Below are 27,492 nucleotides of genomic sequence, written 5' to 3'. Positions count from 1 at the left end.
GCCTTGAACTCAGAGAGATTTGCCTCTGCCTCTCGAGTGTTAAGATTAAAGGCATACACCACCACTGCTGCCACCCGACGGCTTCTCTATAAAAAATGTACCATCTGGATTTATCCTCCGGCCAGAAAGACATCAAGCGCTAGGTCTGTTTTGTTTTAATAAGGAGAAGGGTGGACTAAATTACAAGGAAGAGATTAGCATGGCAGTGCCAAGCACACACTGGCCTGACCCCACAGTGGCCAATGGCGTACTGTGGGCCCCAGAACACCAGCGACTGTGTTTCTCAGGTGAGAAACTGTGAGGGGAACAATCGGGTCTGACCTCAGGTCACTCAGCTACTCCCTGGAAAAGTTCCTGGATTCCCACAGGCACTTGCTCTCCGGTGCTTAGCCACAAACCTGCACGCTGTGCTCCCCGGCCCTGATTGAACTGTAAGCCCCAAAACACCAGAGACAGGGTCTCCCAGTCGAGAGGAGACCTCCCAATGAGGGAACAATCAGGTCTGACCTCAGGGCGCCCACCTAATCCCCAGAAAAGTTCCTGGTTCCCACCAGTGCTCCGTCTCCAGTGTCTAGCCACACTACCTTCTGGGTACTGGGGCACACAGCTCCAACCATAGGCCTCCAGATACCCGGGAACCACAGGAACAGCCCCAAATACTGCTCCAAAGTTCAACTAGTCTCCCTAGGGAGACCTACCAAACCTCTGGGCTCACCGGTTCTCCAAGATGGTTGCCCAGCAAACGGTGTCTGAGCTGCTGATCATTACCCTCAGAGCAAAAAACCCAGTGGTGGGGCAGCTGTCTCCGGGACGTCCTTCCCCCGCAACCCCGTAAGAGAAAAGCCTCTGGGCTCCTCAGGAGCCCAGTTAGTCCACAGGATCATACACTTGAGGAGAGACTCGGCAATTCCCTGAGAACCACCCACCAGCTGGAGACCATATCCACCAATCTGAGGAGGGCTGCTCCAGGAACATCCAGCTTCCTGCCCAGGGCGCTTCCTGCATGGCCCCCATTCCAGGACTCCAGGGGGCACCAGACACTACTAGCCACTGGTAGAGACAACCAGATGGCTAAAGGCTAGCATGAAAACACAACCAACAAAAGCCAAATCAATATGGCATCTCTAGAACCCATTATTCCAAGGCAAGTTATTCCCGCCCTGGGTACTCTAATACAATTGAAACACAAAAAAATGACCTTAAATCTGTACTTATGACGGTGATAACAGAGAAAATGAATAAAATCTGTAAAGAAATACAGGAAGATGCAGTCAAACAGATCAAGGCCATTAAAGAGGCCTGTACAGAGGAAATGAATAAATCACTCAAAGAAATACAAAAAAAAAAAAACAAAACACAAATAATCAGGTGAAGGAAATCAATAAAACAGTTCAAGATCTGAAGATGAAAATGAAAACAATAAAGAAAGCACAACCTGAGGCAATACGGAAAGAGGAACTTAGAGAAGGAAACAGGGACCACAGAGGTAAGCATCTCCAACAGAATACAAGAGATGGAGGAAAGAATCTCAGGTGTAGAAGATACAATGGAAGAAACAGATGCATCTGTCAAAGAAAATTTTAAAATTAAAAATTTCCCGACATAAAACATCTAAGAAATCAAGGACACCATAAAAAGGTGAAACCTAAGAATAATAGGAATAGAGTAAAAAGAAGATATCCATCTTCAAGGCCCAGAGAGGGCCTTGAATATTTTCAACAAAATCATAGAAGAAATTTTCCCCAATCTAAATAAAGAGATGCCCATAAACATACAGGAGGCCTACGGAACACCTAACAGATTAAACCAGAAAAGAAACTCCTCTCTCCACATAATAATCAAGACATTAAATGTACAGAACAAAGAAAACATATTAAAAGCTGCAAGGGAAAAAGGCCAAGTAAAGAATAATGGCAAACCTATCAGAATCATACCAGACTTCTCAACAGAGACCATAAAAGCCACAGGGCCTAAGCAGATATCTTGCAAACTCTAAGAAACCACAGAGGCCAGTCCAAACTACTATATCCAGCAAAATTTTCTATCACCATAGATGGAGAAAAAAAGATAATTCTATGATAGAACCAAATTTAAACAATATCTATATGCAACCCAGACCTACAGAAGATACTAGAAAAAAACTCCCTCCCAAAGAGGTTAACTACAACCCCCAAAACACAGAGTATATATAACTTCACTACAATAAAACCAAAAGTAGGCAAGCGCACAAACACCCTACCACAACCAACAGCAAAATAAAAGGAAGTAACAGCCACTGGCCATTAATCTCTCTCAACATCAATGGACTCAACTCTCCAATGAAAAAATGCAGCTTAGTAGAATGGATGTGTAAATAGGACCCAACATGCTGCTACATACAAGAAATACGTCTCAGACACGATAGACATTACCTGAGACTGAAGGGCTGGAGGAAGGTTTTCCAAGCAAACAGACTCAAAGTCTAATAAAACAGACTTTCAACCAAAATCAATCAAAAGAGATGAGGAAGGGCACTTCATACGCATCAAAGGAAAGTTTTCAACAAGATGACATCTCAATTTTGAACATCTATGCTCTAAATACAAGGGCACCCACATCTGGAAAAGAAACATTAATAAAGCTTAAACGACACATCAAACCCCACAAATTAATAGTGGGAGACTTCAACACCCCGCTCTCACCAAAGGATGGGTTAACAAGACAGAAACAAAATTGAGAAATAATGACACTAAGAGAGGTCATGAATCAAATGGACTTTACAGACATCTACAGAACTTTAGAAATATCTTCTCAGCACCTCACGGAACTTTCTCCAAAACTGACTATTTAGTAAGCCACAAAGCAAGCCTCAATAGATACAAGAAGACTGAAATAATTCCTTGTATCCTATCAGACCACTATGGACTAAAGCTGGACCTCAGCAACAACAGAAATAACAAAAAGCCTACATACTCGGAAACTGAACAACTCCCTACTCAGCAACAACTGGGTCAGGGAAGAAATAAAAAAAGAAATTAAGGACTTCCTAAAATTCAATGAAAATGGAGGCACAACATACCCAAACTAATGGGACACAATGAAAAGTTGTACAGAAGAATGTTCATAGCATTAAGTGCCTTCAAAGAGATTGGAGACATCTCATACAAGCACTTAATAGCATATCTGAAAGCAGCTGGAAATAAGCAAACTCAGGGATGAGATCAATAAACTAAAAAAAAAGCCATGAAACCAAGAGCTGGTGATTTGAGAAAATCAACAAGATAGAAAAGCTCTTAGCCAAAATAACTAAAAGGCAGAGAGACACTATCCAAATCAATAAAACCAGAAATGAAAACGGAGACATAACAACAGACACTGAGGAAATCCAAAGATTAGGTCTTACTTCAAAAGCCTATATGCCACAAAATTTGAAAATCTAAATGAAATGGAAAAGTTTCTTGATAGATTCCACCTTGCAAAGTTGAATTAACATCCAGTAAACAAACTAAATAGTTCTATATTCCCTAGGAAATAGAAGCAATCGTAAAAAGTCCCCCAACCAAAAAGAGCCCAGGGTTAGATGGGTTCAGTGCAGAATTCTGCCAGACCTTCAAAGAAGAGCTAATACCAATACTCTTCAAACTATTCCACAAAATAGAAACAGAAGGAACATTACCATACTCATTCTATGAGGCCACTGTCACTTTGATACCTAAGCCACACAAAGACTCAACAAAGAAAGAGAATTTCAGGCCAATTTCTCTTATGAACATGATGCAAAAATAAAATACTTGCAAGCAGAATCCAAGAATACATCAAAGATATCATTTGCCATGACTAAGTAGGCTTCTTCCCAGGAATGAAGGGGTGGTTTGATATATGGAAATCCATCAATGTAATCCATAATACAAAGAAACTGAAAAAAAAAGAAAAACACATGATCATCTCCTTCGATGCCAAAAAGCATTTAACAAACTCCAACACTCGTTCATGTTTAAATTCCTGGGGAGATCAGGGATACAAGGCACATACCTAAACATAGTAAAGACAATATACAGCAAGCCTATAGCCAATATCAAACTAAATGGAGAGAAATTTAAATCAATCAAACTGAAATCAGGGACAAGGCAAGGCAGCCCACTCTCTCCTTATCTCTTCAACATAGTTCTTGAAGTCCTAGCTAGAGCAATAAGAACAACTAAAGAAGATCAAGGAAATCAGAAAGGAAGAAGTCAAAGTATCACTATTTGCAGATGATACGGTAGTAGATATGAGAGACCCTAAAAATTCAACCAGAGAACTCCTTCAGCGGATAACCACCTTCAGCAAAGAGGCTAGATACAAAATTAACTAAAAAAAAAAAAAAAAATCTGAAGACCTCTTGTGTATAAAAGACAAATGTGCTGAGAAAGAAGTTAGAGAAACAACACCCTTCACACTAGCCACAAATAACATAAAGTACTTTGGTGTAACTGTAACTACGCAAGTGAAAAACCTGTATGAAAAAAACTTCAAGTCTCTGAAGAAGGAAACTGAAAATATCAGAAGATGGAAAGATCTCCCATGCTCATGGATCGGTAGGATCAACATAGTAAAAATGGACATCCTACAAAAAAAGCAATCTACAGATTCAATGCAATTACCATCAAAATACCAACACAATCTTTTACAGACCTTGAAAGAAAAATTCACAATTTCATATGGAAAAACAAAAAACCCAGAATAGCTAACAATCCTGTATGATAAAAAAAAGTCTTCAGGCGGTATCTCTATCCCTGATCTCAAGCTATACTATGGAGCACTAGTAATAAAAATGACATGGTACTAGCATAGAAACAGACTGGTGGATCAATGGAATCAAATCAAAGACCCAGAAATAAAACCGCATACCTACAGACACTTGATTTCTGACAAAGGATCAGGTCAAAGGAGCCAAACCAGACAATGGAAAAAAGACAGCATCTTCAACAAATGGTGTTGTAGTCTAACTGGATGTCTACTTGTAGAAAATGGAAATAGACCCATATTTATCACCCTGCACTAAACTGAAGTCCAAGTGGATCAAAGACCTCAACATAAAACCAGACACACTAAACCTGTTAGAAGAAAAAGTGGGGAAGGGCCTTGAACTCATTGGCACAGGAGACAACTAATTAATAAATGGGACCTCATGAAACTGAAAAGCTTCTGTAAAGCAAAGGACACTGTCAAAAGAACAAAGTGACAACCTACAGTCTGGGAAAAGGTCTTCACCAACCCCACATCTGACAGAGGGCTAATATCCAAAATATATAAAGAATTAAAGAAATTAAACTCCAACAAACCAAGTAAGCCAATTAAAAAATGGGGTACAGAATTAAACAGAGGAATACGGAATGGCAGAGAAACATTTAAATAAATGCTCAACGTCCTTAGTCATCTGGGAAATGCAAATCAAAACTATTCTGAGATTCCATCTTACACCCATCAGAACAGCTAAGATAAAACACTCAAGTGACAGCACACACTGCCACACTGCTAACGATATGGAGAAAGGGGAACCCTCCTCTGTTGCTGGTTCAAGTGAAAACTTGTACAACCACTTTGGAAATCCATGTGGCACTTTCTCAGAAAATTGGGAATAGTGCTACCTCAAGATCCAGCTATACCACTCCTGGGCATATATCTGAGCTATGTTCCATTATACAACAAGAACAATTGCTCAACTATGTTCATAGCAGCTTTATTCTTAATAGCCAGAATCTGGAAACAACCTAGATGTCCCTCAACTGAAGAATGGATAGAGAAACTGTGGTACATTTACATAATAGAATTAAAATCAAGGAAATCATGAATTTTGCAGGCAAATGGATGGCACTAGAAAAGATTATCCTGGGTGAGGTAACCCAGAACCAGAAAGACACACATAGTATACACTCACTTATAAGCATATATCAGCCATACAGGATAACCATACTATAATCCACAGACAAAGTAACTAAATAATAAGGACGACTCTAGGGAGGATGCTTAATTCTCATTCAGAAGGGCAAATAGAATAGACACTAGGTTGAAAAGAGGGAACAGGATGGGAGCCTATCATAGAGGTCCTCTGAAAGACTCCACCCAGCATAGAAGCATATGCTAAGACTCACAGCCAAACTTTGGGCAAGAGTGTAGGGAGTGATAGGAAAGAGTGGGGGAATAAAGAGGGGACAGGAGCTTCACAGGAAGACCAACTAAGCCAACAAAACTGGGCCCAGGACGGCCTGCAGAAACTGATGCACCAGCCAAGAACCATGCATGGAGAGGACCTGCTTAGATGTAGCCCATGGCAGCTGTTTCCATGTGGAATCCCTAGTAAGGGGAGCAGGGGCTGTCTCTGACATGGACTCTGTTGCCAGTTCTTTGATCACTTCCCCTAGTGGGGAGCCTTGCCAGGCCACAGAGGAAAAGGATGGAGGCAGTCCTAATGTGATGTGATAGCCTGGGGTCAGGTGGTAGGGGAGGAGGGCTCCCCCTTTCTGATGGCTAGTGGAGGGGGATAGGGGAGAAGTGGGAGGGAGGGTGGGACCAGGAAGAGATGAGGGAGGGGGGTTACAATCAGGATGCAAAGTGAATAAATCATAAAAAAAAATAAAAAAGAAACTGGAAGGGATGAAATAAAAAAGCACAAAGTTAAAAAAGATAAATTACAAAGAAACCAGCAGGATGAGCAATGTAACCTGAGAACAGGGTCCAAGATCCCACACCCAGGTTGTTGGCCACATGTCACCTTTTAAAATGAACCAAGAAATAGCCTCTGGAGTGAAACGGGAGAACAAACTTGCTGCCAAAAATAAAAAAATAAACTAAAAAGAAAGGGATTTTAGGAAGGGACTGCAATGTGAGCCAGATGTCACAGAAGTTTAGGGGAAAGCAGAGAAGGCTATTGCTCAGAGCTACAAGGGCCTTGAAAGGTCTCTAGTCTAGTCTTACCTCTGGCCTGCTCTAACCATAAAGAAATTAGCTCACCTCCCTAGTTTTCAATTTCTTCATGTGAAAGCTTAGGCGTGGTAATAAGGCCAGTGGTTCCCAACTCAGCTGATTACCAGAATCACCTAGGAACTTAAAAACAAAGCCTCTGGGGCCCAGTGCTGAGAAAAGCTTGATGACAAGAGATTGATGGGACCCAGGGAATGTGGTTTCTAAAAGTTCCTCACGTAGTCTGAGGATCCTGTCTAGAAACCATGAACACGGAGAAGGCCAAGGCTCCATCACACCCTCCTGTCTTAATTACAACTAAGAAATTCCATGATGTCATTAAATCATTAATACTTACTATCTTAATATTCTTCTAAGCATTTTTCTGTCCTTCCAACCACCTTCCATTTTCCTGTTTGCAGAAGTTCTTGTTCTTCCCTAGTTCTAAGAGCTTGATGTTAGGGTATTAAAGCCTGGCAAAATACAAGTGATGGGTATAATTCGAAATAGTAGGCGAATGGAGCAAAAATTACTGTTAGCAGGCATCACTGGCAATGGAAAGGGTGGGGGCAGCTGGAGCTGAGGATGTAGCTCACTGGAGGAGCTCTTGCTTAGCACACATGATGCCCTGGGTTTGATCCCCAGCACCACATAAAACCAAGTATAATGGCACTTGGGGAGGTAGACTCAAGCAGACCAGGAAACAAAGATCATCTTGAGTCTGTATAGAGAATTCAAAACCAGCCAAGGCTATGAAGGAGGAGGATGAGGAAGAAGAGGAGGAGGGCAAGGAGGAGGAGGAGGAGGAGGAGGAGGAGGAGGAGGAGGCAGCAGCAGGGCTGAAATAAGGATAAAAAAAGGTAAGATAATTTCTAAGCATATAAAAGTTTAGGGAAGGCGAGGTGGTCAGTACTGTGATGATAGTGTGGTTATCATTTGCAAAACCAGATATTTGGCTGTAAATAAGTCTATCAAGGCTGACTGGTGGGACAACGTGAGGAACAGAGGTCTACAGCAGGTTTTTACACTTCACCCCAGGTTACCAGCTGTGGTGGTTTGAATGAGAACTTACTACTTGGTCCCTAGTTGGTGAAGTGTTTAAGAAGAATTAGGGAGTGTGGCCTTGTTGGAGACCTTGAGGTTTCAAAAGGCTTTTTCCTATTGCTAGTATTTGCTCTCTCTCTGCCTCCTACTTGCAGATTAAGACGTAAGGTCTCAGCTGCTCCTACTGCTACGCTTCTGTTCTGCCATCAAGGACTACTGACACTTTGAAACCATAAGCCCAAATTACACACTTTCTTTTGTAAGTTGCCTTAGTCACTTAGTCATTGTGTCTTGTCACAGCAATAGAAAAGTAAGACAGCACTGTCTCAAAAACAAACAAACAAACAAACACAACAAAAAACCCTGCTTTAAATGTGAACTTTCTGTGAGGCCGATAAACAATCCACTGTACCAACTACTCCAGGGTTTCTGCCAAGATCACCGGAAGAAGACTGCTTAAAAAATACGTGGTAACTCGGATGTGCTGGCAAATCCTATTGGATTAATTTCATTCTAAGTCTGCCCTTCCTGTGTCAGACTTCTCAGTTGCTCTCAGCTCCCCTCACCCCCCCCCCCCCCCGCCGCTCTGCTGACATCCTACAGCCATCCTAGATCTAGACCAACACAAACCTTTACCATGACGTAAAATTATCTATCTGCACTGTCAATTACGGAACCCTGACCCAAAGGGGCTACTGAGCATCTGAAAAGTAGCCATCTAGCTGAGAACAGAATATCTAATTTTACTTAGAATTAATTTAAATATATCTATGCACCCAGGGCTTGTGGCTATTCTAGTGGACAACACAGCTTAGGTCTAATTCCGAGACTACGTCAGAGGACGGACTGTAAACTGGCACGAAAAACATCCAGGGGGTTGCCCTGTTCCCATGTTGTGCCCTGGATAACTAAATCGAACCCTCTGGGAAATGGGAACCAGTTTCTAAGGTTCCTCAGTAGCACCAGTGGGGGGCTGTTGAGAGTCACTGCTCTAGTCCTCAAACATTACCATATACCCACAAACAGGGTACAGGAACAATCAAGCCAAACAACCCTGCCCATCATGCAAATCAACTTTTGATGCAATGGAAAACCACTCACCTTCACCTCCCCCTGAGGGGAGAGCAGCCTCACCAGGCCACAGAGGAAGACAAAGCAGCCAGTCCTGATGAGACCTGACAGGCTGGGGTCAGAGGGGGAGGAGGACCTCCCCTATCAGTGGACTTGGAGAGGGTCATAGGAGGAGATGAGGGAGGAAAAATGGATTGGGAGGGGACAAGGGAGGGGGCTACAGCTCGGATACAAAGTGAATAAACTGTAAATAAACAACTAAATAAGAAAACCACTCATCAAAAGAAAGCAAACTTTTGGGGGAAAGAGGGAGGGAGGGGGAAGAGCTCAGAAAAGACAAAAAAGAAAAAAAAGTTTTTTTTGTTTGTTTTTCCAAATAACTATTAGCACCCAAAGCCTAGCACAAGTACCTGTAAATAATTCATTTTCTGGCATCACCTTTTAACAACAAATTATACCTCAAATCTAATACTTTGAGCAAACAGGGCTAAATTTTCTTCCTTGGCCCACACACTCTCTGTGCCTAATCATAAACTATTATCATTCTGTATTTTTCTTCAAAAGAGACTCTGAAACCTGTGCCTTTTCAGTGGACACATCTAATTTCTTAAATGGCAGCAATTAAAAAGCAGGTATTTGTCCAAAAATCTCTGTTCTGGCTCACTCTTGTTCAGTTGGGAGACCTGACTTAACAGGCATCGTGCACAGACGCTCAGGTCCTGATAACTTCCAATCTTTCGCTGAGCATTCCCCAAGGCTGCAATGCTCTTCAGGGAGACTGCAGACAACATTCCAAAGCTGATGCAAAAATAGCATTTTCTAGGTATCACTGATGAGAAGTTACAAACAGGAAGATATTTTAGTGGAAAGAATATCTGAAGGTCACTCAAATACAATAAATGCTGTTTCCTCTACACGAACAAGTAAAATAAAAAGTGATCCAACATTATTCTGTCTTCCCCCAATATTACCATGGTCATTCAATCACAAAACCTAGATCTGGAGTTGGCCAGGGCTTCAGTGAGGCACCCTAACCAATCAGCTCCTGGCTCCAAAAGAAAGCTGGCTACAGCCATCTCTACTCACAGCCAAGAATAAGTACAATTCCTGTTGCCATGAAAATCCTGCCACTGAACTCTTCTCCATGGTGACCTGCGTGAGCACCCAGCAGAACCCACTTACCATCGATCTCTCAACTCCTTCCCTCGACAGAAGGCAGAGAAGAGACTTCTTATCAAGTTAAAATGACACTATGAGGATCCAGGCCACATTTTTTTATAACCTATTGGATGTGCTATATGGAATAATGCAAAAACTGTTGCCTATACAGCTCAGATCCTCAGATAACGACTGGATGTCAATTAAAGCTGGCCTTCAGACTCAAGCAACGAACTTTCAGTATTCATAAGCTCTAAAGTCCATACTAGAAATACTTTAAACATGTTATTTAATTGACATTCAAATTTAACCAGGCATTTTGGGCTTTCCACTCTGGTTCTCAGCCTGGCAATCACACACATTCATCTGCTGGAAGGTGGGAAGCCGTGGAGAGGAGGACGACCAGGACTCAGTGTTCTCCTCCTCGCCTACTCTACCACCTAACACTCCCTTATCGCAGGGTCAGTTGTAATAAGCTAGCCCTCTGCAGCAGAAACTAATTACCTACCTGGTAAGTGAGTGCCCAGACTTCTGAATACCACACATGCTAAATATATATCTAAGTGCCAAATACACAAGCAACTGACAAACTACAGTTGTTTCCTTTCCTGAATAAAGACTCATACAAAGAGTTAGGCTGGAGCAGGTGCATGAATGGAAGAGGTCACCCATTGGTAGACATTATTCAATAAAATTAAAAACAAAATTTGTTCTGGAAAAAATAGTATGAAGGCAATGGGAACAAATAACACAGAAGTAATTACTATGTGAATGAAGTGTCTTCACTAGTAATTTTTTGAAGTAACTAAATCTCTTACGCACTTATTACAGGCCAAAGAACATTCTGATGACTTTACATGTATTTTTGTACTTTATCCAAACACTCCAAAAGGTGAGCCTGTCAGGTGGCTCACTTTACATTAATGTGAGAACACCAGGACATCAATGTGAGGCAACCTGGTGAGACCAGGATGCCTACAGTTTGGCAGAAAGTCTCCCTTCGCCTGTTCTGCCCTAGGTAAGCGGCCCCATTTGTTCCCCTGCATTGGTTCCCGTGGTCCCTACGAAAGGCCCCGCCACAAAGCAGAGTGGGCAGTGTGCTTCAGTCAGAATGCAGACTGTGACGCACTCCTCTCTGGCCATGCTTGCCACAGTCAGGTGGGGGTGGAGCCCAGGGACTCTTCTTTCCCTATCACACCCTAGATTTCCTACTTGGTTAAAAGGATTCCAGGGGGTGGTGGCACTACTTTGGGGGGGGGGGCTGCCCTCTTATCTCCTCTGGGCAAAGATTTCTGCGTTGGCCTCCACTCAAACCCAGATCTGAAAAGTTTTAAACTTAACCACCATGTCAGGTGGTTAACTTAACTAGCTCCTTTCCTAATTTGGAATGACCTTCATCATCCTTCATCCTGGCCTGCAAAGCCAGGCCAGAGTTATTTGTTACCGTCCTTAGGATGAAAGCAGACACGCAGCAGGCGCTTTTAGGTCCAGAGCTAAAGGGCTTTCCTTTCCCCCACTAGTTATTTATATACATATGTATACATATATGTGTGTATAAGATATAGTTATATACATATGCATACATTTGTGTGTATAAGATAGTCATCTATATACATATGCATACATGTACGTGTGAATAAAATAGTTATATACATATGCACACATATACTATGTGTGTAATATATACACACATTCTCTCCTTTCTCTTTTTAAAAAGGTTTTATTTGTTGTGTATTAGTGTTTCGCCTGCATGCATGTCTGTGCACCACATGCATACAGAGCTTAAGGAGGTGACAAGAGGGTGTCAGATCCCCTGAACGGGAGTTACAGACAGCTGTGAGCTGCCATGTGGGAGCTGGGAATGAAGGCGGCTCCCTCTGGAAGAGCAGTCAGCACTCTCAACTGCTGAGCCATCTGTCCACCCCCCTTCTTTTTCTCTTCTGGCCTTTCGTACTGTTCTGGTACAGTTTCTGTTTTTCTAGTAATGCTTAACCATTAACAACTTAATGGCACGAAAACAGAAGCCGTGAGCACAAACTTGGGAGGCTCACCTCATAATTTTAAAATGTAGCACAAGCAGCCCTAATAATCAGAGATGACAAGCCTATCAGAGCCCCGCACTCTAACAACAGTCATGAGGACACTTCTACAGAGTGGTGCCCTGCCCTCCAATTTCCAATTCTATCTTCCCTACCATTCTTTCTGACGGTCAGCTGCAGCCTGCACTGAGTTATATTCTAGCTGATCCCCAGGACAGTCGTGAAGGAGCCTCGCTATAGGTCTCCGCAGTGAGGAAGCAGCTCTCCCTCAACATCACACAGGGCCTGCTGCTGCACAGCAATGATGCCAGCACCGCAGGCTGAAGGTGCTAAGGCAGGAGACCGAGGGCCTGAGGGCAGCTAGTGCTACCCAGGAGTGCCTGTCACAAAAACCAAACAGGCCAAGGTGGAGGCGTGTCTTCATCAGCAAGTGCAAGCATGAGGTCCTGAGTTCACTCCCTAACACCTCTCTGAAGAGTACAGAGCAGCAGCGTGTGCGCTGTATTCCCTGTGCTAGGAAGGCAGCATGTGGAGGCTCCTGGGAGCTGCTGCTTGCCAGCCAGTCTAGCCAATCTGTGAGCTCCAGGTTCAATACCAGACCCTACCTAAAAAAGGAGAGTGGAGAATTTATTAACAAAGACTCCTAATGTTGACTTCTGGCCCCCAAATGTGTACACACACACACACACACACACACACACACACACCACCACCACCACCACCAGATCCAGCCTTTTCACCGAGTAAACTTTTGTGACCCCCCCACCGCCACCATCAAAAGAGAAACATGGTTCTGACCAGTTCTACAGTAACAAGTGAGCGCTCTATGTTTCCTTACCATGTAAGCTTGATTCTTGTTAGCCTAGTTCAGGTAAAACATATTTTTAATCCTTTTTTATTTGTTTGGATTTGTTTTTATTTTTTTTTCCAGGCAGGGTCTTATTAGTAACTTCTGAAGAGCGCGTGTATCCAGTGTCTTCAGGGTTATTTCTGCCTGTTCTCCTTGCAGCGGGACTGGATTTATGACTGGTTTTGGCCAAGTAGTCTAACTCTGTACATCCCATTAGCCAACATTTCTTACTGAGAACTGAGAGGGCAGGAACCTTGCCATCCTGTGACAGACATGTAGCGTGAGTAAGAACTACACTGATGTGGCCTGACTGCCTCTGAGACTCTGGAGTTGTTTGCTGTTCCACGGCACCAGGCTCACTGGCATGATTCTCGACGAATGGGGTATCCATAAACAGGTATATGGCAGGATGTGGTAACAGAACCACATGTATGGAGATATAAGGAGGAGAGAGCAGAATAAGCACAGGACAAGAATAAACCTTTAAGAAGCCCACTGTGGCATACAGAATTTTAAAGCCAGGCACTGAAGATCGGCACGTTCATTGGGGGAGGGGATGTCAGTGAAGGTAGAAATATCACTAGTAAGTATATGGCAGAGCCTGGGAAAGGAAGGATTCAGACCGCGCTTGTCCTGACACTGGGATGGCTGGTAGAGGAAGACGTGGCATCTCACTCTTCCAAAGCTCTCCTACAGGTCCAAAATCATACTGGACGTCACAGCTGGCCTAACACTGAGACAATGAAGTCCTGTGACTGTTGCGTTCTAGTGCAATAGCAGTCTGAGTTAGAGGAAAAACATAAACTATTAAAAAGTTTTGAGTTTCATTACTCTGAGAACCTTTGAAGGGGTATGAACCTCTTAAAATCAACACTCTAATTGTCTGCAAGAAATACAGGCACTTCTCAAAATAAAGTTTATTTTTTCATTCTGTAAAACTACATATTTGTTACAGAATACTGGACCACAGAGAACAACAGAGACAAACAAAAGTCACATGTAATCCTCTCATCCCTTCGCCCAGAGCAACATTTATATTCTCTTATTTATTTTTCTTTGTGTATTTTTCTACAAAGTTGAGATCATACCACTTAAATCACTTTATGTTCTGCTTTCCCCACTTGCATTAAAAAAAAAAAACAACAACAACAAAACTTCTCATTTCTAAAGTTTATTAACCAGGTATTAGTCTGAACACTTCTATTACCTAATATATCCCAACAACAATCCTGCCTGGTCTGTATATATAGTTACATATATATATATATATATATATATATATATTGTATATAGTTACCTTGCATGTAGGATAGGCTTACACTATCTTACATGCAAGGTAACTAACTATCTTAGTTAAGATTACTATTGCTGCAATGAAATGCCATGACCAAAAAAGTTAACTTGGGGAGGTAATGGTTTATTTTGCTTACACTTCTATATCCTTGTTCATTATCTAAGGAAGTCAGGGAAGGAAGCTGATGCAGAGGCCATGGAGGGATGCTGTTTCTGGGCTTGCTCCTCATGGTTTGCTCAACCTGTTACAAGACCTAGGACTACCTGCCCAGGGGTGGGACCACCCGCAATGGGCCGGGCTCTCCCTGTGAATCAGTAATTTAAAAAATGCCTTACAGTCTTGCCTACAGCTAGAGTTTATGGATGCATTTTCTTAATTGAGGTTCCCTCTTTTCTGATGAATCTAGCTGTGTCAAGTTAACATAAAACCTAGCAGGGACAGTAGCTGAGGCAGAGAAGGGTTAATGCTTACTCAAGATTACAAAGTTTAGAACATGGTGCAGCTGAGAATTCAGACACAGGAAGCATGGTGTCTGTAACAGTCTGTCCTCTACCAATGTGTACAATTAAGCTATTAGCTAACACTAAAAATTATGTTATCATAAACATCTTTCATAGACATCTGAGGCACTACTCCAAGCCACTTCAGAAAGTAAAGCTCCTACCACCCCAACAAGTTCCATTTATTCCCAGACGGCTGACAACAGCTGAAGAAACATCTAAATGGCTTGCATTTCCTACAGCAAATCACGGCTCCACCCCCCTGTGGCATGACTTCCATGCGGCCCTCACCTGTCCACTCCTCTGTCAACTGCAGCAGATTTCAGTAGGTTCCATTTGCTTTCACGCTGCACCGAGAGCCAGCTAACAATCTGAGCCTGGTTCCTGCAACCCCCAACACACACAAGCAAGATTCCACAGTTTTTAATGTCTGGAATATTTTAAATGCTCAGCTTATTTGTTCCCTGTCTTTCAAGCTTGTGCTAACACAGAGCAAATAGATGAGAAGCATCCTGTAAGGTTGAAGGAATGCACGATCTCAAGGAGTGGCCAGCCTGAGGTGATCAGGTAACAGTAAACTAAGTGAATAGAAGTAAGAGATTACAGTTCCCACCGCAACTCACCCGCCATCACCCAAGGACATATTCAAATCAAAACAGGGCAAGAATAAAGCAGAAAGACAAAACAAAGCGGACAGCAATAAGCTTAATTCGTTTTAGAACTGCCAACAATACCATAGAAAGTGCATGTTCCAACTAAAAATGAAGGATCAAAACATATGAAGCAGCTATTTGGGACTGGATTGCAGGCCAGCGGTAAAGCACTCACCTCAAATGCCCCGTGTCCCAACCCCAATACTAACACACACATGCCCACCCCCAAATACAGAAGCTGTTTTCATATTTTCTATGTTGTAAGAAAACAAGCTTATGCATTCTTAAAGCATACCTAAATCCAACTTATTGACCAAAAGGTATAACTAGAAAAAAATAAATCTCTGTACATAGGTAGAAATGTTTTGCAATAAGGAACAGACCTTTGGAATAAGATATGGAAAGCAACAAAATTTAGGGTACACAAAAAATACAAAGAAAATAGCTACCATAAGATATTCTGCCTAACTATAAAATTACTATGTTTCTAGATTCAAATTTCTATTACACTTTCAGTATATTTGTTAAATGCCATATTACACATTTCAAGAAATTTTAGGAGGAAGTTGGTTTATTTGAAGCCCCTCAGAGCTCATTCTCTGCTTTCACAGAAGTCCCTTTTCTTATTCTGCTCCCACACATTAATACAAATACTGCATTTTAAAAAGTTTTTTTATCTGCAGAACCTCCAAACTCCCTGGCTGCCTGGATTATCACCGAGGGCAGCTCCCACCTCTACCAGACCCTCCCAGCTCTTACTTACAATGGCATCAAAAAGCTCACACCTGTACGAGACCCACCATGGTACCAACAGGCCCACACCCACACAGGACCCATCCTAAAGTAAACTCCCTAAGGCATTTTGTTTTATTTGGCTTCAAAACACAACTTTCTACTGGAAAGAACTGGAAGAACACGGCTGTAAAATTAATACAATATTTTTGCTTTTCTTATACACCCCAGGACCACCTGACACGGTGGGCTGGACTTTCCCACATCAATCACCAATCAAGAAAATGCCCCACAGGCTCATATACAGTCAAGAAAATGGGAGCACTTTTTCAACTGAAGTTTTCACTCCTTAAATTACACTAGCTGAGGTCGTTAACAAAAACAAAGTAAAATAAATAAATAACCAATTCTAACCAAGACTAACCACCAATGAATACGTAAGTAAAACCAGAAAAGTACCAGACTTTATTTTTTAACTGCCAGGGCCCCCATTTTTAGTTAAGTCACAAACCAGCCTATTTTATAGTAAGAGAGTAGCGTGGGAGAAGAACACAAGGAAGCTGGGGAGAAAGGCAGCACGACAAACCAGGAGAACCACACATCCCATCATCCATATGGCTTAGACCAAAAATCACCAATACTTAAAGGAGAACTGACATGGAAAATAAAAATCAGAATCATCACTTGTCTACATATACTTTTAAAGACCACTGCCGTAAAAACAAAGCACTAAAATAAGTAGGAAAGCAATCATCCCCACGTCTTGGTAGTCATTCAGGAGCATAATTCTGCTCCAGTGAAATGGCGTTCCCAGCCGGCCGGTTAACCGACAGCTATTTTGAGGCAGGCAGTGCTGCAGCAGTCACACGGCTTGTTTGGCAGTTCTCCAACGCATTCCAACCTCTTCTAGCCCGCCTTGCTGGAGCCACATTCCTCCCCTCGCTCAGGACACATCAAGTAATGCGCTGCCGCATTTCACAGCAAACCTGCCATTTATTCCCAACAAGTCACTCTGAACGATGTCTTGCTGGAAAAAAAAAAGAAATTCAGGCCACCATCTGTGTGGATGCAGCTTAGTCCAAAATCTACAACTCATGCTGGTCCCCCCAGCAAATATCAGAATATTGCTCAATGTCAGAAGAAATACCAAACAGGGGAAAGAAAGATCAAATCCAAATGACACCCGGACTTCGGAGGCTCAGCCCCCAGGCTGGTGGCCACAGTCTGCACTTTTAAAACACACTATTACCTGGGTGTTTTAAAGAATAATTCTCATTCTTAAGTGTTCCATTACTACCAAGAAAAGAAAAATTGAATGTTACTAACACATCTCGTAAAAGTCAAGTGTTGTTCGCTAATTGTTAATATTTGCAGAAAAAAGTCCTCTTCAAGAACAAACTGGAATGGTTAGCCACATGTTACATTCCATTCTGTTGAAACATACCTAATGAGCACATTCGCGACTTCCTCTGCACAGCTGCCCAACATTCCAGCACTGCGCCTGCTACTGATGCATGCTTTACATTCAAAAGTAGAAAACAGTGAGGAGCAATTCTGAAGTAGACCCATTCAAGTCACAATTTAATGTGATCACCCTTTTGCAAAAGGGCAACCCAGCTACAATATACTCTACAATTAATAAGTGCACATATACAAACACTAATAATTCACAAGAAAAATAAATATAAAATCCAATTGATATCCCAAAACAACTTTCCTTTAAGTAAGATGATAAATTGGCCTGCTCTCTCAATATACTTTTCCCCTTCAAGAACCAAGTAAGATTGTTTAGAACTCCACTGAACACTGGTGTCCATGCTGTCAGGAACACATACTTCAAAAACAAAATAAAAGTGAGAAATCAGCTGATTATCAGGGAAACTCAAAATTCCTTTTGCAATGGGTTTTGATTTTAAAACAAGCAAACAAACCAACTACACAAACCGTACCTTTAAAACCCCCTAAAAATCCTTTTAAAGTTATCTTTAGAAACAAACCAGGATGGTTAACCACATACTGGTAGATTTCATGTGCTGCGATCTTTCCTTCCCAAATGACACCTAAATGTCTTTGCTCTGGATTAAGGCCTTTTTCTCAGCTCCACCCCAGAGATAAATTAGGAATCTGTGGACAGCTGACAGCACAGAGTTGTCAAGTGCTGTGAGAAGGACCAGGCTCCTCTCAGAGATGCCTCCTAGCTGATATCTCTGGATGCCACTTGCCTCCCAAAATAGTGACAGGTATTCTCACGCACTCAGAGCTCCCGCCAAGGCCACATTCCAGCTCCCTGCCCTCCTCCAGCCTGGGCCACTAGGACCCTTTGACAATGCCTGGGCTAGCTGCCACCCCAGTGTCAAGAGTCAACATTTGTAGCTGCCTAGAGGTCAGGCTGAGATAGCCACCCAGTTTCAGCAGGACAGAGACATTAGCCATCAAACATTTCTCGTGATAGGTTTCTGCACTGGCTAAGAAAAGATTCTTAGGGCGTTTCTGAATTCCCAGTCTGTGTAAAGAAGTCCACCAGGTGCTGCCCAGTTCCATCCTCAGTCCAATTCAGGCTTCCCCACCAAACTGGGAGAGGGGTAGTCACAGCCATCTAAACACTTCCTGCTTAAACCAGGAAGGACACCACCGTCTGCCATTTTTCTGGAGGTGCACCAAACAAGACTAACAATAAACTCAAGTGCCAACGGAAATTGCTGGAAAGGGCTTTCTTTTGTTTTCCAATTAAAGGTATTTCTGCTTTCTTTCCCTGGTTCAGCTATTTCAGTTTGTTTGTCAAAAAGAAGCCGGCCACAAGACCAACGCAACAGAATCCCGACACCTGCCTGATGTCCTAACGATCACAGAACTGGCTTACCTATCAAATACGTCTATTGCCTTTTCTGATTAAAACAGAAACTAGATCTAAAGCTATCTTCCCAATCCACGTACCTCGAAGACCAGAAGAAAACTGAACTCTAGTCTGTACTTTCCACAGCTACACCCAAGCTGAACTCAGTTAAATGTATCACAAGAAAATCCAGACTGTCATAACCATGTCCATTCTATTAGCGACAAATTACGCAACAGCGGCTTCCATGGCTCTGAAACCTGAGGACCGAAAGTAAAATCAGATGTTGTCCAACCCATATGGAGATACCTTAAGGGAGCTGATCAACTCTGATGGGAATTCCTTTCAAAACAAAACAGAAAGCACACACTACCTAATGAGAACTCCAGTTCTGGGATTTTTCCACTGGAGAGAAATACCTATCATGAATACATTTTGGATTCTGTTTCTTTACCACTCACTATTCTTTAACTTTTCTTAAAACAACAGACAGTCTTCATGTAGACTGTGGCCAGTAACCAGCATTCATGTGTTGTCATGCTGTGTAGAGATGGAAGAGTGATGAACAGCATGTAATCACAGACTGTCAAGCCTCTGTGATCTGATCCAATCACAGCTCAAGTGTCAAGCTCAAGATCTGATGCTGATCTTTATTATGTAATAAGTGAGATAAGGGGGTGAGAGGCATCACACATCACAATGTTAGTTCTAAGGGCCTGTTTCTGGGTTGAGGAATACGTAGTTATCTGCATTCCCTTCTTTGTGATCTTCATTTTCTACATTTATCTACTATTTAGGTAATAAAATAATCTTTAAAATATTTTGGCTCATGCCTAAAATCCCAGCACTTGGGAGACTTCGACAGTTGGATTAGTTCAAGTTCAAGGCTAACCTGAGCTACATAGTGACTTCTAGGACAGCAAGCTACCCAGCAAGACTCTGTCTCTAAAACAACAAACAAAAACAGAAACAACCCCCCCCACATTCCTATATAAATACAACACACACACACACACACACACACACACACCCTAGAGCTCAACCTAGGTGTTTTTACAGTATTTTATACAATATTTTAGAATATTTTATGTACATGAGTGCTTTTTCTGCATGTACGTATGTGCACTACATGTGTCTGTGTGGTACCCTCAGAGGCCAGAGGAGGGAGCTGGGTCCTCTGAACTGGAGTTACAGACAGTTGTGAGCTGCCCTGTGGGAGCTGGAACTGAACCTGGGTCCTCTGAAAGAGAAGCCAGTGCTCTTAACTGCTGTGCCACCTCTCTCCAGCCCACACTGTACTTTTTGAAACAAGGTCTAATTGGCCTGGAGCTCACCAATTAGGACAGGTTGCCTGGTCAGCAAGGACCAAGACTTAATCAGGCTCTTGCTTTCTCAACACTGGAATTACAACCTTTTTTATATGGGTTTGGAGAGCTGAACTTAGAACTTCAGGTTGGTGGCAAGCACTTTACCAACAAAGCTACCTACCAGCTCTGTAGTTCGTATTTCTCTTACAACGACTTATACTAATTGATGCAATTCTGAAAGCATAACATATCCTTTATAAGCCATTGGGGGAGGGGGGCCTCAATATACCATGAGTATTAGCAGACGATATAAAGAAATTCAGAGTACTTAAAAAGTGGTGAGATAGAAATGAATGTTTTAACACTACTAGTAATCTACAGATGTGTGTTCAGATACTCCAGGTTAAAAAAATCTTTCCCTTTCAACAAACAGGACAATGAAGAAACATGCCCTCCCTCAAGGCTGGCAGAGAACATTTCAGAAAAACATGCAGCACCTGACTATCCAGACATGGTCTTTAAATAACCACACACGAGAAAAACTGTGTCTTCAAGAGCCACCCAAGAGGGTAGGGAGCCAAGAAGCTTTTTGCTGAACCAAAGGCTATAGCCTTTAGGGACAGACGGCCGCCAGGCTCCCTGGTGACCCATCCCTACATCTTTCCCACGCTCTACAGACGTGACAAGGCCTAACAAAGTGTGCATTTACATGAGGAATGGGGAGAGCTTTTAAAAATTAATATACTTTAACCTTTCTTTACTGATACTACTTTCCCCTAAATTCCGGTAGAAAAAAAATTAAACAGGATGAACAGCTTGTTAAAGTCACACGTTTTCAATAAAAGTTCTTTTATCTTCTGAGTACAGCATATAAAGTACATCCTCTCTGTGTGTATATATGTTATATAATATATAAAGTATATCTATACATACATACATATATATATAACTAGGAATGTAGGCATAGACCTAGGATTTAGTAACTAATTTTTATTCAAATTTATGTCATGCAGACCTTTGAGATGGCACAGCAAGTAGTTCTGATTTTGGTTCCCAGAGCCCATGATAGGGACAAAAGCCAACTCTTACAAAGCATCCTCTGATCTCAGCATGTACCACAGCATGCACACACACACCAATGCGCACACACACACACAAAATAAATATATATTTTTTTTATTTCAAATGCAATGCTTCTATAAAAGCTTCAAGTTCTGGCAAAAGAATGCATGCAGGAATTATTTACCAAATCCAAGTAGTAATACAAAGTAATCTCAGAGTGGCTGCAAACAGAGAACATTAATAGTACAAACGCTTCCTGGGTAAAAAGAACAATTTATGAAGAAATAATTATATGTTATTTTCACATACTAGAATCTAAACTGATTAAAGGTTTGTTTCCAGCAAGTGGTCATTACAGTCTGTGTTAATACTTAAATTCCACTGGTAACATAGCCTTCTATAAAACCAGAAGTTAGAGTAAGCAATTAAATACTCTTAATGTAAATATACTTAGGTAGTTTTTTGCCACACATTATCAAAGAAATTTGTGGCTCATACAGATTAAGCATTCCCAAGAGGAAAAGCAAGTGAACTGAACACCTACTATGTGATCAGCGCTCTGCACCGCTGCCTTGTAATAGCTAAATGAGGAAGTATTGTTATTTGGGTTTGTAGATGAAGAAAATAAACAGGTCGAGGCTGGGTGCAGCCACACCTAGCCATAGCCACACAGCTATCAAACAAGCAGTGCTCTGTTTGGTCTTTTCTAAGGTAAGGAAATTTTTCTATAGCAACAAAATCATTTTCAAAACCCTGGACTCTAAAGACTCTACCCAGCAGAGTATCAAAGCAGATACTAAGACTCATAACCAAACCTTCAGCAGAGTGCAGGGAATCATAAGAAGGGGGAGTTAATATGATGTGGAAAGGATAGGAGCTCCACAAGGACCAGATATATCTGGGCACAGGGGTCTTTGATGAGACTGTATCTCCAACCAAGGACCATGTATGGATATAACCTAGAACCCCTGCTTGGATGTAGCCTGTGGTAGCTCAGTAATCAATTGGTTTCCCATGGTAAGGGGAACAGGGACTATTTCTAACAGGAACTCAATGGCAGGCTCTTTGACCTCCCCACCCCCCAAAGGAGGAGCAGTTCTGCTAGGCCACAGAGGAGGACTTTGCAGCCAGTCTCAAAGATACCTGATAAAAACAGGGTCAGATGAAAGGGGAGGAGGTCCTCCCCAGGCAGTGGACTTGGAAAGGGGCAGGGAGGAGATGAAAGAGGGAGGATGGGACTGGGAGGGAATGAAGGAGTGGGATATAGCTGAGATACAGTTAATAAAATGTAACTAATAATAAAAATAAAAATAAATCTCTAAATAAAGTAATAGTGAAACAAACAAATAAACAAAAACCCTTGGATTCTGACTTCATTAAAGTTATAAATTCATTAAAAAATTAAAATAAATTAAATTAAAAATTTAAAGAAATCATAAAAACAAGGGAAAAAATATTAGTTTTTTCTTTAAAAACAGGAGTTAGCAGGCAATATTTGTAATGTATCATCTACAAGGAAAGAGGGGGCAAGCGTCCTACAGAAGCCCTATAAATCAACAAGGAAACGTTTTAAAGAAATGTGAGCTAAAGCCTGGACAGGCATTTCCCAGAAGACAAGAGTCCAAATGGTCAACAACAGAAATACTCCATCTCAGCAATCAGAAAAAAAAAAAAATTACAAATAAAACAAAATTTTTAACAAATATCAAATGGATGAAGATTTTTTTTTTTTTAAAGGGAGGTAGTGAATTAGTGATGAGGTTCTAGAGCAAACGCAACAATTTCACGGCATGGACGGCACAGCTGGCCAGTCACTCTGGAGATGCTCAGCGCCCTCTGCTAAGGCTGACAACGAGGTTACAGTCTGAGAGCCTACACGACTCATTTCTTGGAGAGAGAATGTGTGCATGTTGCTTCATGTATCCCAAGAAACAGGTACCCATGCCACTTCTACCTGCCCTTCCACAGCAGTAAGAAGCTAGAATAAATTCGAACATCCACTCAGAGCAGCCTGATGAGGCTGTGGTTGCAGAGAATACTACCCAAGCACTGGAAATGAGTCAACTACGGAAGTGAAATTTATTAACTTTATGATCAGGTGTTAACTTTAAAATACAAGTCAGAAGACATATAAAACAAAATTTTGCTTATATAAAGTGAAAAGTATACAAAAATCAAGACTTTTTAAAAAGATTTACTCATTTATTTATTATCTATACAGTGTCCTGCTTGCATGCGTGCCTTCAGGCCAGAAGAGGGCACCAGACCTTACCATAGGTGATTATGAGCCATCATGTGGTTGCTAGGAATTGAACTCAGGACATCTAGAAGAGCAGCCAGTGCTCTGAACCTCTGAGCCATCTGTCCAGCCCAAAGACAAAGATTTTTTAAAAGAAAGCCAATCCTCAGGCAAGAACACGACAAGCACCAGACTGAGGGTGTTGCCAGAGGCACTCATACACAGTGTAAGGCTCATTCCGACCCAGGCTCATTGGCTTCTGATTCTTAATCACGTACCTGAAAAACACTATTTTGTACCCGACTCAATAATCTGTACTAATTTGAGGAAAACAGCTCTAAGAGAAGAATGGAGCCAGGCCAGGGCTAGGTGTAGAGGTTGTAAAGGGTCTGAGCTCTTCAGGCTTCAGCTCCACTGACAAAGCCCTCTTCCGCTGGTGCAGATTTTTAAACGTTGAAGGTACTTTAGGAAGGAATGCAAAACACCGATTAATCTAGACGACTGGTAATAAATAGTGCTCTCCAGAGTTCCCCATCTAGTGACCCCCCCCCACACACACTTTAGCATAAAATGGAAGAACAAAGGAAGCGCTAAAATCCTAAACGCTTACTGCTCCTTGTGTCTGTGTGACGGGAGGAGCACGTCACAATGCACACGTGGAGGGCAGAGGACAACATTGTGGGTCTCTTCCACCACTACACGGGTGTGGGGGATACAGCTCAGGCTGTCAGGTTTGTACCTCCACCCACAGGGAGCTTCTGATACTGTGAAAAGGCAGGGCAGAGGTCCTTAACTGATCGTCCAAACGCTCCACGTGGTTTACTGAAACGCAGACACTGACTGGGATGCCCCGGGGAGGACTCGGGAGGACGCATTCATGACAAGCTGCTGAGGGGTGCTAACGATGTGACCCATGAGTGTCTGGTATCAAAATAAACGCCTTTCCAATGGTGATATTTTATTCTTTTCAGATTTATTTCAATTGTTGTGTGTGTGTCCATAAAGTCATGTTTTCTGAAACTGGAGTTACAGGCAGTTGTGAAAACAAACTCAGGCTGTCTCTGTTAGAGCAGTATACACTCTTAGCCACTGAGCCATGACTCTAGCCCCTGAAGATGCTGTTTTAAAATAGAAATTATGTGTCTATCCAACCAGAATAAGCTTTACTCTTTAGTTACAAAAAAAAAAAAAAAAATGCAGAGGCTTTACAGACTTTTTCAGACCCTATACAACCTCTGGGTTTATTCCTATATTATATAAGCTTGAATATGACATAACTACTACAAAAAAAATCAGAGTAATACATTTGGTCTTTCTGAAGAAAAAGTGCTTAGATAAAATGTACAGTCTGAAGCTTACAGGTGGAATCCTCAGAGCTCGAGCAGCCTTTTTAGCTGAGACCCTGGCTGTTTCCTTATGGAAGGCTGGTTTGCATTCCCAGTGACCTGCAGGAGAATGCAGGGCTACAGAAGGAAATCACAGAACGTTAGAAAAGGGCCCTTAAAGGAAAGTTGTTGATATGGGGGTGAGACTGGGAGGAGAGGAGGGAGGGGGCTAGGATCAGGATCTACAGTGATTAAATAAATAAACAAATAATAAAAGAAAAAACAGCTGTTGTCAGGGCTCAACATAATTAAAGGAGCATCACTGCTGAGCATAAAATCTAATAAGTTAACTAAAACATTAACACCAACTTGGACTGTAAGATTATCACTAAAAATATGCTCTTTAGTCAGCGTGGTAAGAGGATAACTTAGGCTCTTGAGTTTGAGATCAGTGGATCCTGTCTCCAAAAAAATAAATACACGTAAGTTAAAAATAGGATCGCAGGTTGAAAAGCTTAAAATTGTTTTACCCCTCATGTTCAGCTAATTTGTTTTGTAGTAAAATTCTTCCATCTCAAAACAGGACCTCCACCACGTGGAGAGTCACACTTTCATACATCAAGACCAATACTCCAATTCTGTAAAGAAACTGCTGTCAGGCCTCTGTTCAGGTGGTCTGCTGCTCATGCTCACAGGCTCAGGATGGTCCCAGGCTCACACCAGGGAAGGATGACCCCGGGACGGAGCTTTTCCCGCGCCAGGACTCTTCATGACTGCAGATGACAGTCACAAAGCGCTTAACCCACTGCAGCTGGTAAATAAGTGAGAACAGCTAACCCTCCTGCGACATCAACACGGGGCATTTTCTTCAACTGTCTGCACAATCCACGCACGTGATACTCAAAGAAAGAAAACTTTATGCAGCACAGTTGTAGAGAGCCAGCACAGCCCTGCAGCTCCAATCCTCAAACCTCACCTCTCAACAGCCCTCGAGGATTAGAGGCTCCAAGTAAAGGACACACACCCCACACTCCACACACACACTCACCACAGACACACGCCACACACCACACACACACCACACTCCACACACACTCACCACATACACCAGACACACCACACACACACTCACCACACACACACTCACCACACACACACACTCACCACACACACATGCCACACACTCCACACACACACCACAGACACCAGACACACCACACACACATACCACAGAGACACCACACACTCCACACACACACTCACCACAGACACACCACACACTCCACACACACACTCACCACAGACACACGCCACACACCACACACACCACACTCCACACACACTCACCGCATACACCAGACACACCACACACTCCACACACACACTCACCACAGACACACGCCACACACCACACACACGCCACACACCACACACACGCCACACACCACACACACACCACACTCCACACACACTCACCGCATACACCAGACACACCACACACACATACCACAGAGACACCACTTTACAGCCCGTTCTATTCTGTAGTAACAGATCCATCAGATTTTTTTTTTTTTTTTTAAAGACAAAGGCAGGCTCCCCCCTGGCTCTAGAGAGCTGACCTTCCCTGTCAGCTACTATGCTGAAGTCTGCCTTTTGAATTTACACTTCAGGAGAGCGTGGGTTTCATATAAATCCCACTTGCCACCTCATACCTCATAAATGACGTGCAAAATCGGCAGCTTAAAGGGGCATTTCTTGTGTAGCAGCAGTCTTAAATGTCCCCTGCCACAGCTATAAAAATATATACACAAAATACATATAAACAGCCATTGCAGCCAGTAGTTAACGGGCATAACCCCGTTAGTCATGCCTGCAGGATTGAAAACTACCTGAACCCACAAGTCTGATTCTGAAAGCAAACAATTCACTAGCAGTCATGACATTTACAATATATATATATATATATGTTAATAGAGAATTCAATAAATAGTTGTGCTTGCTTATAGAAAAAAAGCAGATTAAAAACAGATTAAAGGAATCACATAAAATTTTCTTTCAAAACAACCAACTGAACACTATATTTTCATAAATGTTTTTAGGAGCCTATGATTAGAAATAAAAAAAGTCGTTTCGCTTCAAAGATGGTTTCCTACAAGAAAAACCCATTTTCTCCGAAACGACCAAAGACAGACAGATCATGGCTGTGGCAGTCTAATTAATAAGCACCAACTTTTCACAAATGATGGAATCAGCGCCCGACTGGGTTGTGGCTCTGGTTTGGGGGAGATGCACAGAAAAGCTGCGACTCCAGCCGACTGCACCACAGCGAGGGCACACCGCTGGGCCGTCCTTGTGCGGCCCCTCCCTCCCGAGCTCGCCTTTCCTTAGCATCAGGCTCCCGCCCGCACCCGCAGGCCAGCTGTTTTGGTCTGCATCCGTGCTGCAGGGCGCGCCTCGGTCCCCA

General features: G+C 42.4%; 1 protein-coding gene across 4 annotated transcripts in view; it reads right to left on the bottom strand.

The window, feature by feature from the left end:
- The window catches only part of Sptbn1 (spectrin beta, non-erythrocytic 1), a 162,786-nt gene that overhangs the window by 134,041 nt on the left and 1,253 nt on the right, over positions 1 to 27,492 (bottom strand). The window lies entirely within an intron of this gene.

This window comes from Meriones unguiculatus, chromosome 12, assembly GCF_030254825.1.
Source record: "Meriones unguiculatus strain TT.TT164.6M chromosome 12, Bangor_MerUng_6.1, whole genome shotgun sequence".
Classification (NCBI taxonomy): Eukaryota; Metazoa; Chordata; class Mammalia; order Rodentia; family Muridae; genus Meriones; species Meriones unguiculatus.
This window is presented reverse-complemented; position numbering and strand designations above follow the sequence as displayed.